At 41.9% G+C, this 15,433-nt stretch overlaps 1 protein-coding gene across 4 annotated transcripts in view; it reads left to right on the plus strand.

Moving 5' to 3' along the window:
* auts2a (activator of transcription and developmental regulator AUTS2 a) overlaps window positions 1-15,433 on the plus strand; it is a 326,493-nt gene that overhangs the window by 163,893 nt on the left and 147,167 nt on the right. The window lies entirely within an intron of this gene.

Raw genomic sequence — 15,433 nt, forward strand, 5'->3', positions numbered from 1 at the left:
GCCTACTGCTTAACAAAAGCGGTATCTCAGAGCCGGAGCGTCTCTCCGGCTCTTTGTCCTCTTCTATCCGTTGCATTATATGCCCGATAGCAAAAGAGTGTTGACATTTGTGCACCTCTTGGGAAACACGTCACCATGAATGTTATCAGCACCTTAAAGACAGCCCTCAGCCCCCATACATCGCTGCTCGGTGCTCTCAGCTCCCCCCACCCCCCCGCCTCAAAGGGCAAAACGCACCTCAACCTTCCACCCCTGACCTGTCTGCCAGCCCAAAGAAAGCGCCCCTGACAGCTCCTTTGATGGTAGGAGGAGGGGGCGGGCGGTGGCTTGTAAAGAATAGGTGAAATGGAGGGTAAAAAGGGGGCCAGCTATTTGAAATGTCTGCACTGAGATCTAATCAGGTAGCGGTGGCTGTCTGCCCCCTTTTTAAAGTAGCACCACTGCATTACAGCCAGCAGCAGCCTCTCTCGGGTACCGGCCTCACAGGGCGTTTCATGTCAGCCCCCCCACCACCCCCTCCTCCCCGAGTAACCCTCTGGAACACATCATCCACCTCAGTCCCAGCTCTGGATTTATTCCCCCCCTAAAGCCGCCTTGACAGGTTTGTTATCTATTCACCCGGTCAGCGAGCCCTGGAGAGTCGCAGCACTGGCAGTTAGGAAGGGGAATGCTACAGGAGAAGCGGGGCAAGTAAATGTCAAGTGAAACCGCCAAGGATGGATATTATAGCTTCTGGGCACCACAGACAGGGAGAGAGAGAGAGAGAGATGGTCTGTCTCTTCTATCTGCTTTACAGCCCACGGCTCAAGATGGCAGTCTTTACTGAATTCTCCATCGATTTCCAGATTATCTTGACTTCTTTTTATGTGCAAGTTACAATTATATGGTTTCCAAAATGAGACAGTGACAAGTTATGATTATCACAAAAATCTTGTGACCATCATTGTTGGCCATAGATGGTTTAAAGGTTTCTTTAGTGAACCATAACCTTGTGTATCTTTATAGACTGACTATATGACTACCTTTGGTATATACTGTAGGTAAATTGTTAAGTAGTTATGCAAGATGGGAGTAATTCCTACACAATGTACCTTTAACTATTGGTGTCTACTCTTAAATCTTTATAAAAGCAGGCTAGAGCGATTCACTAAAAAGATTTCCGTCTTTTAGTAGAGTAGACTTGTGTAATGGGAAGCATGGCTTTTTTTTTATAACAAGGCACCAAAATAAAATATAGATGTTTATTTTAGCTTCACTGGCAGCTAATTTAATTTGGAATCTGTGAGCAATTGTGTGCGCCACATGTGAGGTTTCCTGCTTGGCTCCTTAACTTTAAATATCCAGTGTATATCCCTGCCTTAATATGAAACACACCTGTAATGGTAATAGTCAGTGCAGAAACACAAATACAAGCACAGATGATGTTATGCTGTGGGATCTTTCATATGCTGTTACTATTAAAACAAAAAATATTGTTTGTATGACTCACATCCCCTTCAAATGCCCAAACTTGATTTTATAATAAAAAACAGAACTCGTTCTCTTATGAAAAAAAAAAAAAAGTCTCACATGGTGCCAAACTACATTTATAATCAGCTTAACTCCAAACATCTGATGCGCAGACAGCGGTCTTATTTCATGAGCTTGGAATCATGAGGTTGTGTGTGGGTGGAGTGCAGATCTGAGACACTGCGCATCAAAGATTTGATATACAGTATCAGCTGTGAAACCATCGTGTACCACTTTTTTTTCGGTTTTGGATATATCACCCCCCCCAAAAAAAATAACTCCAAGCCCAAAGTAACATTCAGCAGGTCATATGAGGAAAAGACATTTTTTATTAAAAACAAGTCGGATGGATCAGTTTTAGAATTTCTTCTTGTCATTTTGTCACAGTTGAGCTCAGAAGTATTTCAAGCTCAGGGTAGATTTGCATGCACAATTCCTGCTAAATTGGATTTCTGGATTTTTAATGGTCAGTACGTTGGCCATCAAATAATAAGTGATAAGTAAAGTATAGCAAGGTTACGAAGCAATGGACAATGCTGTCAACAACACTATAGATCCTTGTGTTTCGAAGGATCCCAATTACAAGTGATGTCTGATGCATTTTAATGAGTATATTGTGCTGGAAGTGGATGTTGTATAACTGACAAATCTCTCATCAGAAAAATGGATTACAAATTTTGTACACGTAAGAGTCTAGATTGTGATTGTAAACATTAGCGCTATGATACATCTTCCCTCCTGGTTTTGTTATCTAGCATCATTGCAGTGCCTGTAGTCCTTGTTTTTATATTGTGTTTTTCCACCACATTCATCACGTTTGAGTTTTGCTGAATAGCTTATGTGTAATGCAGCGCTTGGTTCTGATTTTATTCCTCCCAAAGTGAGTTTAAGTGAATATTGCAATTCAGTCAAGTTTTAAAGGATTGCCTTATTACAGCAGTTACATCAGTGTTATTAAACCTGTCTGCCTCGTTCCCTTACATCCTCATTTTGAACACATAATCTTGTAGAGAGGAATCCTCAGTTGTATTTTGGGAATGAGTTTTCTCCTCAACAGGGATTGGAGCCCCCCCCCCCTCTTGTTGAACTGAGGCACTAATAAGGCTTGTCACCATCTGGACCCTCTGTTTCTAGTATTGTGGTGCCATATCACCTAAGTTGATTTAAAGCCTCAACCTTTTATACTTACAGCTTGCGTGCTTATGATAAGTTTGTTTGGTCTCACATATTTGCACATTAAATCTTTCACCTGTTAGTCCTCTGATCCTCCTCCCATGCTCTCAGCGGAGAATAGGATCTAAATTGTGCGATAATTTCTCTGGCCTTAATTGCATGGTTCCAGTGAAAGCTTTGCTGCTCTCTCTCAATCCTTTTAGAATTACTTAAACGTTCCGCTTGGGTGTGGATTAGCGGATAATGGGCCCAGCAGCAGGCCAGGTACAAGCTATTGAAGTGTTCCTGAGATAGCCTTGGCGGGCCCTAGGGGTAGTGGGGGAGGGTTCATTGTTGGTGTGACAGTTTGGCTGAGTGGATTACATGCAGTTTAGGGGACTGTATTGGATTGGGGCTGTGCCCAATTATCCTCTTGGATTGGAGTGCAAGTGAGTAACCTCCTATCCCAATTTCCAGTGCACCAGGTGAAGCCTATAGGAAACTGCTGCCTGCTAGGCATTCCCAGAAACTATTAAGCCACTGAGCCCAGAGATAAATAGTCATGTTCACAGTGGGGTGTGATAGCAAAAATTCTAATTCTGCTACTTTCTTGTCTCAACAACACTTTCTTCTCCAATTGCAACCGCAAGCATATGTTACCCCCCCTCGGTAAATATAAGTATTTTTAATTAATTAACCATAACAGGTCATTATGCTTAAAACCTTAGACAGACCATATGACATGTGTGATTGTGTAAAGCAGAACTGAACTAATCATGCACTTTCAAATTAGATTACATGTCATGGGGAGTGACTCAGCCTGTGAAAACAGTTGTATGATGTCTTCAGTTAAATCCTTAAAGAAACTGCTGATGCTATCAGGATAATCCTATATTTGGCTTTCCTTTCTGTAACCTGTCGCTAACGAGACCCAAACTTTGTGAAGTCACACAGAATAGCTGAAATATAGGTTTAAGATGTTGAGGATGAATTTTTCAAGTCAGTCTGTAGATTTGCACTTAATTTGTGTTATGCACTGCTTAAGCCTCATGTTAGCACCGTGCATATTGCACAAGGATCTCTGTTTGAAGACTGATGTAGCAGAGTTAGTGAGTAACATTGCCAAATGGGAAAATGGGCACTGTTTTGATTTACCAAAGGAACTTCATGGTTTTCTAGGTTTACCTTTTATTAAAACATTTGCATAGTTTGTTGATCGTACAATATGTATCTACTTCAGTGAGAAGGTCACCTGGTAGACAGACCCAACTTCAGGCAAAACATGTCTTCAAAAGGTCTTAATGTTTTGATGTTTATTCACATTTTTAATAAAAATCACTCCGTCCTCTGTTGCTTACTTCTTTGTCCTTCCGCTTTCAGCATTATAAGGTTAGAAAAACATTATCGAAATGAAATTCAATTCCTTATACTCCCCAGTCCCCCTGTTTGTGTATCATTGTGACAATCTCATTCAGTTATCATGCAGGAGAATCTAAAATGCTGTTCTTGAAAAAGCTCACTCCCTCCGCCTCTTCCAGAAAACCTCTGCTCGGATAATGGATGTCTCATTTTTTACAATCGAATCATGAGTTATGCAGTAATTTGAACCACTCCATGTGTCACCACTGTGGTGTATGAATGCATTAAAGAAGATTCGCCGTCCATTCATTATGAGATGGAAAATCCAGTCTGCAACACAGGCTCATGGGGGCTGGCTCTTCAGTGTTTTCCCCTCTATATCCGGATTTGGTCTGAAATCTGTGAAATAGCTGCTTGACATTGCTGAGCCAAAATAAGGTTTTATGAGTGTGATTTGATAAAGTGTTCCTCTTTTTTCCTTAGCTATCATTTTATTGTTGGACGTTAAATCGCTTTCTTCCTAAAATGAATATTGGAGTTGGATCGTCATTGTGGATTTTGCACTGCAAGCAATGCTGTATTTTACCACCAGTGCAATTTTAATTAATATAACCAATCCTTTTTGACAGCAAACTAAAACTGTCCAAGTCCCCCACCCCCCTTCTTCCTGCCCTTACCTGATGTTGACTCTCATATGGGGAGCTGTCAGAGCCTGCTGTCAAATTTTTTTTTGCTCGTTTCTTTTTTACTTTTTTGCTGGATACTTGCAAGTGGATAACAATGAGTCCCCTGGCTGTGCTCATCTGATTCCATCAGGAAGAGGAGAAAAGCACCACAGCGCCTTGGGAATATTGTGCCTGAAAATGGTAATTTGCCAGCTCGAGCAAATCCTAGGAGAGCAGGCAAGATGAAGAGTAGACAGATTTCACTTGCTTTATTTATTAAATTTGATAACCGGTACAGGCCTCCAGAGAGCCAAAAACATTCTGCTGCGTGTCATTTGGAAGGAGGCAGAGGAAATGGTGGAGATCCGTCAAAGGCAGCCGCCCAATCACTCAGTCACTCTGATGTCAGCAATCTCCGGGTCCACAGCCACCTCCATTTATGTTGATGCTATACTCGCACACTTCTTCCCCTGCCTGAAAATATCTTATCAAAAGACTGGTGCACTTGACATTGTATTATATTATAATTAGCCCAGGGATGTTGCTCCAGCACTCCATCGCAGGATCTGATTTGAATCCAGTTCAAACAGATTTGTTTTTATAAGTGGTTGAAATATGTAGAAGCAAGTCAATAATTTGAATTGATTTGTGCAGATCAAAAACATAGTTCCCATACCTGATGTCTATGAGGGAGAACATGGCTACTGAGCCTCCCCTGGGCTGGGCCTTATGGTAAAGAGGAAGTCAGCTAATTGATTAGCTGACAGGCACTGTTTGTTGTCAGGCAAGCAAAGAGGCTACCTCAAGTCTCAGCTCCCCCGGGCTATTATTTAATACAACCGAGTTGTTCTCAGTTTCCCCCCTTTGTCCAGGAAAAGCTCCCTGCCCCCTCCGTCCTCAGAGGGCTCCTCAGGGGCACTTCACACAACTCAGAAAGGAGGGGGGGAAGAGAGAAACATAGCCACAAAGCCATACTTGAGAGGTATCACTTTGCAATCTGCCTGTCTCCCAGCTCTGGCGTCTCATTTGTTCTGTGTGCTGATGTGCATCAGGGCTTCAGGGCAAGGTGATAGTCTCCAGGGATGAGTTGCAAAGGAAAGTTACCTGAGGAGATAAGACGGTAAAGGGAGAGGGGGGAAATCCTTTCCTGCACTGTGGATCTTTGTGTTTCTGCAAAGAAAAAACCCAGTAGCAACAGTTCAGCAGTATCCCTGCAGAAACTTGACTGCAAAGCCAGAGGTCCTTGAATGGGTTGCCTTTGAACGACTGAGGTCTTTTGAATGTGCCCTGCTTGAATAAGAGGTCTTTGACAAGTGAAGGCTTTGTGATCCTCCTGTGCTTCTCCACTGTTATCAACACGACCGGCTCGATCTGCTGGAGGAGGAGTAGGAGTCTCCCGATGTTGGTGCGTGCTCATGTTCATGTAAAGACATTGTGTTGGGCCTAAAGGGCCTTTTAACCCTCCTGTTGTCCACCTGGGGCAAGGAAGGAAGGAAGGCAGGAAGGACGAAGGGAAAGAAGGAGAGAAGGAAGGAAGGACAAAGGGAAAGATGGGAGGAAAGAAGGAAGGGAAGATAGATGGAAGGAGGGAACAGATTGGGTCAAGAAGGAGGGGGGGGGTGGAAAGAAGGAAGGGAAAAGGGAAGGAAAGAAAGATGGAGGGGGGAACAGATTCATTCTAGGAAGGAAGAAGGAAGGGAGGAAAGAAGGAAAGAAGGAAGGGAAAAGGAAGGAAAGAAAGATGGAGGGTCAATTGGATCAAAAGAGGAAGGAAGAAGAAGTAAGGACGAAGGGAAGGAATGAAGGGAAAAAGGATTGTGGAAAGAAGGAAGAGAGAAAGGAAGGAAAGAAGGAAGGATGGAGGATGAGAACAGATTCTTTCTCGGAAGGAAGAAGGGAAGAAAGAAGGAAGGGAAAAAGGAAGGGTCAACTGGATCAAAAGAGTAAGGAAGGAAGGAAGGAAGGAAGGAAAGATTGTGGAAAGAAGGAAGAGAGAAAGGGAGGAAAGAAGGAAGGATGGAGGAAGGGAACAGATTGGGTCAATTTGACCCAGAATGACAACAGGAGGGTTAAGTCAAAACCACCTATGAAACATGGGGAAATTTAACTCCTTTAGATCAATGGCTGCCGCGGCATACTTTTATTAAAGCTTTGTACTGCACATGAAGGACAAGAATGTTAGCAGAGGAGGTGATTGACATGCCACACCTACAGGGAGTTGTAATATTTAATCCCTCCCGCTGAATTCCTGAGCCTCTTAATTCTTCAAAATATTGAGGCTCATATAGTTTTTGTAATTAACAAATCACAATTTAATCCACGGTGCATGACAATTCAATTTGTTGATTGCCCCCTCCTTCCAGCCTCCTCTCTTCATCTATTTAGGAGCAAAAAGGAAAGAAAAATAATCTCGTTGAATGTATTAATTCAACATGATGAATCCTGTATTCAAGTCAGTGGAGTGAATAATTAAAATTAGCTGATAAAACTTTCAGCAGAATTACTTTGCCGAAATTGCTGAACAGATGTGTCATTTTAATGAAAATCCACAGCCAAGCTCCTTTCCCCCTTCCCCTCTGTCGGATAAAAATATTATTCCCACGGCACATTCTTAATTTGGTGGTAAATACACTCGCAGCCATCTCCGGAAGGGTGGGTGGGGAGCGGGTGGAGAGAAGGGAAGAGCAACTTGTCACACTTAGTAACTTGATTTCTCCCCCTGCATGCAGTAACAGCTATCTACAGTAATTCACAGCACTCCATTGTTGCAGCAACTCCCAAGGAGGACTTATTAAAATGCAATAATCTCCCTATTTAAACAGAAACAATAACCATTAGAATTCCCGCAGATCTAAAACAGAGCGTAAGCCCCCATCTGCTGTGAATGATTAGAGTCTTGACGAGGGAATTTAATTTGCAACATTCAAAGATGGGAATCTGAGCAGATCTCTCCTCGGAGGCTCTCACCCTCATACTCATTTGCCTCTCGCTTTATTTGTCTTTTTGATTATTTATTTAGCTGCCACTAACATAGCTCTAGAGAGTGGCCATTGCATGCGTTCAGGCTACACAACAACATGCTTTCAGAGCCGCAGCCCTTTGTAAACCCTCCATTCGACATTTTAAAATAACATGCTGCAGACTGTGACCATATATTATCATAGACTCGGATGTACTGTAAGCATGGTGCCATTAAAGAACCAAAACTCAGTGAGACAAAGCGCTTCATTAACAGTGTGGCTACCTGAGCTTCAGCTCGCCATCCCTGTGCTGATAACTTCCTCAGGAGGAATTTACATTATTTCATCTATCTGTGCTTTTGTCTAGCTCATCGGTCCAGAGATATCTTAACGCTGGCCACAATGACATTTGATAGGAATATACAATACTTCAATTTTGAGGATTGTTACAAACACTGCAGTGGAGTACTTCTGAAACTAGCTCGGTTCAGTGCAACAAAGTATTGTTTAACTGAGTGGCCTGATAGACCAATAAACTAGTGTGGCTAAAGAAATAAAAGCAAATGCTGTGAACAAAATTAATTATATGAGCTTTACAGTGTCAAAAATCAACAAACTTAAGTAACAATGAAGTGTTTGACCTTAGATTTGAAAGAGCAAGGATGAAGAGCCACTTACACAGTTAACTAATCAATGACTCCAATCATTCGCAGTCGAGTCCACTTTCTTATTATCCGCCATATTGTACGCTGCTTCCAGAGAAGAAGGTATTGAATGAACCTGAAAAGGTTTCCTTTAGAAATGAACTGAATGGAGGTTTTTCTTAAGGCTATGCAAGGTGAAGCTCTGATTTGCTTTAATTTCCGTTCGTTTTCCATTCTCTTATATTGCCATTTGTTCACATTATGGAGACAGCAAAAACTGGAAAGACGAAATAAATGTTTTTACAAGATGAATAAAATGTCTGCTGTTGGGGGTAATGGCAAAATTGTATTGTAACCCTGTTAATTCCCCGCGGTGTTGGAGCTCCATAATGTTAATTTAGTAGTCAGACTCTGGCTGTAGGAGATAATCCATCATTTCATTCACTGACCCCAACCCCCCCTTACCATCATCATCCTTTTCTTTTTCAACAAAGCATATTCTTGCCTTGGCTGCACTGTACAGTAAGTAGCAGGAGGAACTTAGAGAGGAGATGCTCCTCTGTGACTTCAGTTCAGACAAGTTAAGAGTGAAAAATGAGCTAAAGATATAAGAACCTCCAGGAGAGCGCGGCTCGGGCTCTGAAGGTAAACATCTGAAGCTCCACAGATTGATTGATTTTCAGGCTCAACATATGTAATGATCTTAACTCGTAAAAAAAAAACAGGTATTTTTGAGTTTATAACGTATGAGCCAGTCTCTAACCACAGGGTAATGATGATGGATGACTTCTTTGTGAAGCTTTAAGTCCACATATTTCTCTATAATCCGCAATTGTGCACATATCAGAGCACCCACTTTGATTGTGCAGCTCTCTAATCTTAACGATTCTCGCACAGGTGCACCGCTTCCTGGAGGTACAGAGCTCCACCAGTTTATTTTTGGATGGCAATAGCATCAATTCATAGAGACACAGCAGTTCTTCATCATTTCCAATGACTGCCAAAAAGCCGAGCTACGCCCTCCATACAGCACCTCAGCAGGCTAATACGTAGCAGGTGCAATGCTAAATATATATTAAAAAGTGCCTTACTCTGCAAGTTGCTGTATTCCCGTGGGCTCCTCGCGCCACTGATCTCTCTGCCTGGTATCATCCATTTCTGGTTGTGAGTGTTCGGAGCGAATCCTAATTCCTGTCTCTGGTTAGCAGTGCACCCCAGAGACTTCTGATAATGAGCTTGGAGGTTAAGAAAAGTGGAGTGCCAGTCCCAGAAGGTGTTGTTGAGTTATGGATGGGGGAGAAGGATCCATGGAGCCTCCAGAGACCCAGTTAGGGCCAAACCTTTGGCGGAAGGCATATTATTTCCCAATTTGAAAGGAAAGCTGTGCCATTTTGAATCGCAGCTAATTGGCACTCAATGGAGGAAGACTTCAGAGAGAACCTTTATTTTCATATATTCGTGCAGCAAAAAGGTCCTTTAAATGTGATATAAGCACCACAGCATTAAAAAGTTAGCGAGAAACTGTCCCTGACTTGGTTCTTATCATCACAACTCCCATTAATATGAAGAAAAACCTTTGTGAATGTGTTATTGATGAGATAAAACAGGCACTGACCTAAAGGTCAACTCTTAATGTCACCATTAAACCTACTTACAGTCAAATTAAAATCTATTAAATCTATTTCACATATACCAGATACTTCAGAGTGCATCGATTGAACTTTAAAGCAATAGAAGTATTCCACACCAACACTTGAAGCTTTAATCAATCTATACACATATACATTTATAATATAAATGTATATGTGTATAGATTGATTAAATACATAGTGAATTGCCCTTGTCAATCCAATGGTAGTGTTTGTGTATTTTAAATTATGTCTATTATAGTAGTGGATCCTACAGAAAATGTTCAAGCACCAACTTCAAACTTACAAAACTTTTTGAATCTGTAAATTAAATGATAAAAGTTCCTTCAAATTCCATGAGACTAAAATAGAAAAGTTTCATTTCAGCAATGAAAATGTGTAAATAACCATTACTTCTCTGTAGGAGACAGAGTTAATTGACTCAGAATGTAAAGTTTGTCAACATATATGATCCATGGTATAAATAGCACCCTAACATCTTGTTATCTTGTTTACCAGTCTTCCCTTCAGTTGAGCTGCAGACGGTGATTTGATTTGGCAGAGCTGAGCGGCTACTTTGTCAACATTAGTTTTCTCACAGCATGTTGGTCTGAGACTTGACATAACAGTAAATCGACTATGTCACAGTGTAACGCTCAGATTCTGTCTGACGCCCAGTATATGTCAAAATCATGGAAATGATGGAGGAGGTGGGCCTGGGTCACTGGATACCACATTTGATGTACAGTAGAGAACATAAATCAGGATTGCTGTATAGTAACTCTCTGGGAAGTTGCACCGTGTCAAGGTTGAAGCTGTGGCGCGTCGTAGGTTGTAAGTTATTGTGTATGAGCCAAACAATCTGGTGAGAACGTCTCCTGAAATATGAACACATCCTGGATGTAGTATTGCAACAAACATGGATTACTACATCTGTGAGCATTTTGGCTATCCATATATGTTCCTCTTAATGCTCACAAGTGCAGTAGCTGTTAATACCAATTGTAATACTGGGTTGCATTGATATGCATATAAGTTACATATTGGTTCTTTAGTCTTTAGTCTATCAGCATTTAAATGAGTCTTTAGTCTATCTTGTCCATGTGGCCTCTTTTCGCATATGAATATGCTGTTAATGTCCAGAGATTATAGGAAAATTATGTTAAATTGACAGCTCATTTTGTAATCATACAGTGACATGATTACCAAAGGCATTTAAAGTAAACTACAAAGTATGTTTTGGCATTGAATAAGGATTAAGTGTAGCCCGCTCCCCTCTTTGCAGTAGGTTTATAGCATGAGTTACTTAATGTTAACTTAAGTCAGGTCATTTTAAGAGCAGCTAAATGTTGTAGATGTGGATGTGATCCTTTATTCTGCTGCATCTTTCAGTGGTGTCCATGTGAATTTTTTTTTTTTTTTAGAAAATGTGGTTTCCTAAATATTACACAGATTCCTTTGATAAATAATTCCTCTTGAATACCATCTTCTCCTTTAATGTTGCCTTTTCGTATTCTACTCACCCTTTCCCTTTCAAGATGAACAGGAACAACAGCCTCCAAATCAAATAGTTGCTATAATGGATAAATTGGCTGACTGCAGCCAGCATACCTCTGACATTTTACTCCTCGGCTACAAAACAGTTTCACTTTGTTGACTTACCTCAGTTTTTGATGCGGTTAATTAATGAAGGAAGAAAATTGGAAGTGCTCTCTGTAAAGGTAATGTAGTGAAGCCCCGTGGTGGCTCTGCTTAATGAGGCTAATTATCCATTGTGGATGTCCAATCCAGGCAGGCCTTTTTTGATTGCTTTGATTAATTACAACACACTGAGTGCTGCTCTTACAGCCCATTAGAATGGCAGGAAATGAAAAGCACTGCAGCTAACTGGTGAAGTGGCAACCGGGAGAATACTGAAGAATCCTTTGCATCAGCTCTTTGCTTTCAGGTAAAGTACCGTTTAGTAGGGCTATCACATCACTTTATCCTGTTAGTTAATAAATTAAGCCCTTAGTGAAACCTCATTATTGACTGTTTCTCTACAGAAATGTTTGCCTGCAAAGTATGTGCAGCTAGAAAATGGCACACCTTCCTTCTAAGCAGTAATTAGTTGGGCATTTAGTTAAAGGGATAGTTCACCCAAAAATGAAATTTCACTCATTATCTACTCACCCTCATGTCGACTAAGGGCTGGGAGAAGTTTCAGAGTTATCCGTGGCTTCTCTGAGTTACAGGGGGTCTCGGCGTAGCAGTGCATGTCCAAATAACGGTTGCAAATGGATACCAATTGTCTTCGTAACAAAAAGACACACCAAAAAACATCCAAATACCTTCATGCTGCTCGTATGTAATGTCCGTCTTGTATTGAAGCCCCGAAATGCAAAATTGTCCCGAAAAAAATTAAATAAGTCTATTTTTCAAGCTTGTTTGTAGCGGAAGCTCCTCTTCCCGGTTCGTCAAATTTGGACGAACCAGGGTCTGTCCTCTTCCCAGTTCGTCCAAATTTGACGAACCGGGAAGTGGAGCTTCGAGAAGCTTCCGCTACAAAACAAGCTTGAAAAATAGACTTATTTAATTCTTTTTGGGACAATTTTGCATTTCGGGGCCTCAATACAAGACGGACATTATGCACTGCTATGCTGAGACCCCCTGTAACTCAGAGAAGCCACAGATAACTCTGAAACTTCTCCCAGCCCTTAGTCGACATGAGGGTGAGTAGATAATGAGTGAAATTTCAATTTTGGGTGAACTACTATACTTTAATTTTGAAGTATTTCTACCTGTGGCAGTAAAATAGTGCTCACATTAATGATGAACTGACATACATGTATGCGTCATGTGCATGCCTGAGTGGTAAGATGAAATGCGTCATAGATTTTCCTTCAGGTCAAGGTTTTCCCACCTCTCCAGGAAGCCAGTGTTAGATACCTGGGTCATTAGCCGTGCTGGTGTTAGCACAGATTCTCCAGCAGCGAGCTAGCATGTCACCCTCAGCTGCATAAATCTGTGCTTTTTAACATTCCCATGCCCCAACTTGGAAACCTGTGAGTAATGTGATTGTTATAGTGCCTAGGAACCTTTCTGAGTTTTTTGGAAAGCTATTTCCAGCTCCCCGGGCCAGAATTTAGCTGAACACCTCAATATGATTGGTTAGGACGGTTTTCTATATGCCATTCAGGTCATTTTTTGAATGACTGCACCTTCTTTTATTGTGATAATGTACGCAATTTCATTATGTGACAATGTTCACCCAGTAAAAATGACTGTGTGGTACAGTAAATGTGGAAAGGCTAAGCTCCCAATAGAAATCCACTTGGGCAATATGTGACTGGTATTAAAAGAAATGATAGAGGACAGTATTATTGCAAATCACAGGATAGATTATCAATCCATATCATATTCCCTATTTGGACAGCGAGTTGAATGGCCAACAGTGACTCGTGCACGCATTTAACATCAATGTAGCAGAACGTAGCGGAAAATTTGTCAAGATTTGTGCGCCAAAGCAATAGGCTGTCTCCACAGCCATTTGGCTCCACCACAGTGTGGAAAATCATAATGAAGAGAGGCAAGTGAAGGGGAAAAAAAATTCTTGACCTGAATTTTGTTGGTTTGGTGACAATGAGAAAGATAAGTGGTTGTGACAGTTGTGAATGATGTTCTGCCACGGGCCTGTGAGCTGCGCTGTGGCTAAATTGACACCGTTGTCAAACACACTTTTCACAACGCCCAAACCTCCTGTGAACCATCTAATGTGGCAAATGGGAACCCTAATTCTTCATTAATTCAGAGGAAAGGGAGATTTGGTCATGTAATTTTCTCTTCACTGCCTGTTTTAAAGATTCCAATAACCAAGCGTTTACAGTTGACTGAGCAAGAATTGCCCCACCCCTCCTGCACTAACCCCCACCCCGTCCTCTCTCTCTTCTCCTCCACTTTTTACAACATCGACACGCCGGCTGTGAAACCTAGTGATGCTTATAGCCAGACTTATTGCCATGGTTATCTTTAATGACTTTGAAATGTATTGGCCTCGTTAATAAGCGGCGAGGTTATCAATTCCTCTAATTAGGCTGCATACTCCCCGAAGAAATTTCACATTAAAGAGCCAAAAGATGAGTCGGAGGCGAGGGACGCTCTCTCTCTGGCAAGGGGTGGTGTGGGGGGTTATAGAGTGGGGTGGGAGGTAGTGTTGTTTGGAGCTAAAATTCAAAGTCGCACCCCGTCTGGGAGGATTAGCATTAAATCACCGTACCCCCACCACCCTCATTCTAATGCAACGCTCCCACCCCGACATCGCCACCATCGCTGCAGCTTCTTCCTCTCCCCTTGAAAATGGCTGTTTCACTTACACATTATAGCTATCAGTGGATGTGTGTGTGTGTGTGGGTGTGTGTGTGCTGGTGGGAGGGGGTAATCACAGCCGGGCAGGGCTGGGTGGCGGTAATGGGACATGAGCACTGCTGAGGTGTGTAATACGATCAGGAGTTACTGTCACAGAGCACTGATGTGCATATCTCAGGCTGACATGTTGAGGCCGCAGCGAGGCCATTTGGGTAAGCTTTATGTGGCGTTCCAGGGGAGCTTCAGTCAGCTGCCAGCAAGGAATATTGGCTTTTTAGATGAAATGGATGCCTGCCTTCTGTCTTTGTCACTTCTCTGAGTCTGTGCGCCTGGCAGCTCTGAAACAGTCAGATGTACAGCATATATGCGCGGCTTAGATTCCCAGAGCCTGTTATTTATGTAGGAAAGTATGTAACACAAAGGATAATGTCATTAGTAGACGTTTCAAAGCTAACTGTCAACCAAATGTTCTGAATGATCAAGTATGTGCAGTGCCAAATGATATTTGATTTTTACATCCAGATATTACAGTGAGAAGATTAAAGTAAAGACATTGAGTGTGTTTCTAAATCACACACCACAACTGTCCTTTGAGAGCAATATCATGGAAAACATAACATTTTCATTATGACCTACCGCATATTATGAATTGATGCATATGTATGTGCCTGTAGAATATGTGTTGTACATGTGTGGCACCGTCCATGCACACATGAAAATTCAGATTAGCTATAAATGGCTGTGATTTATTTGTGCCTCGGCCCCCCGGCAGCCAGACCGAGCCTCCTGCAAATTTATAACCAAACGTCACTTTTACATGATGGGTTTGTAACAAATATCTGCTGCATATTGTTAAATTAATCTTCCATTTAAAATTGATGGAGTTAGACTCCCCAGGTTCAATGTAATTTGGTGTTCATGGGCAGCAAGTGACGCAGTGTGAATACAGAATGAGCTGAGGCCAAACGGCCTAATCTTCCATCACCTTGAACCTGAGAGGAGAGGACGCCTCATCCAGCAGTAGCTAATGAGATTGTGCTCACCTCCCGGGAGAAAGAGAGACAGGGAGGGAGGGTTTGGTGGGAGAGAGGGAGAGAGGGAGGGTGAGTTAGGAAGATGGAGGAAAGGAGGATGGATGTGTTGAAGCACGCCACGGCAGAAAAAGGCGAATA

Source organism: Trachurus japonicus, chromosome 14 (genome assembly GCF_045865225.1).
Source record: "Trachurus japonicus isolate A0001 chromosome 14, Traja_1.0".
Taxonomy (NCBI): domain Eukaryota; kingdom Metazoa; phylum Chordata; class Actinopteri; order Carangiformes; family Carangidae; genus Trachurus; species Trachurus japonicus.